The following is a 922-nucleotide window of genomic DNA, read 5'->3' as shown; positions in this document are numbered from 1 at the left end:
CCGGGAGGGTTACGAGGTCCGCGCTAAGCCTTCCTTCATCCCTAAACTTCTGCTGAGGATAATTTGGTCGTGATGACAAGCTTGCAAAGATTGTTGTTGGGTATCTGAGTTTTCTGGGAGGGGAGCAACAAAGAGACGACCAGGACGATAAGGAAAAGAAGGAAGAGGTAGCGCGTACGACATGGTCAACACCTAAAATGCCACCTTTATTTTTTTAATTTTTTTTATTACGTCAATCGGGCCCCCTAAATCTGGATCATCCCCATCTTCTATTAAGCGCCCCCACCACTAAAGCGTCAGCCCCCCACCCCTTTTTATAAGGGATTTGGATCCTCTCCTGAGCTAATGGAGAGGATCTTTCTAACTCATTATCGTAAATCGTTGGATTTTTATTCAACGGTTACAATTATTATCACTTTAAAGGTATCCCTCTATTTGCAGTTGTTGAATAAAAATCTAATGATCCATGATAATGGATCAGGAGGATCCTCTCCATTAGCTAAGGAGAGGATCCAAATCCTTTATAAGGGCCCCCATCACTAAAGCGTCGGCCCCCTCCCCCAGCAATTTCAACGCGAATAACTAAAGCGCCCTTTTTCTTATTCTCCCCCTTTCCCCTCTTTTTTTAAAGGCCCCCACCACCATTAAAGCGTTGGCCCCCTCTCCCCCAGCAATTTCAACGCGAAATGAAGCGCCCTTTTTTTTATTCTCTCCCTTTCCCCTCTTTTTTTAAGGGCACCGCTCTCCCTCCTATTTATTTAATTTTATTCTCTTCCCTTCCCCTCTTTCTTTTAAGGGCACCCCCCCCCCCCCCCCATTTTTCAATTTTATTTTGTCTCCCCTCTTTTTTTAACGGCACCCCTCCCCCCCCCCCCCAAATAATAAGTCGCTATCACCCCTCCACCCTGTAGCGCTATCACCA

The sequence above is a fragment of a genome, unplaced genomic scaffold, assembly GCF_019419815.1.
Source record: "Pyrus x bretschneideri cultivar Hongxiangsu unplaced genomic scaffold, Pyrus_bretschneideri_v1 Contig9, whole genome shotgun sequence".
In the NCBI taxonomy this organism is placed as follows: domain Eukaryota; kingdom Viridiplantae; phylum Streptophyta; class Magnoliopsida; order Rosales; family Rosaceae; genus Pyrus; species Pyrus x bretschneideri.
Note: the sequence above shows the minus strand (reverse complement) of the source record.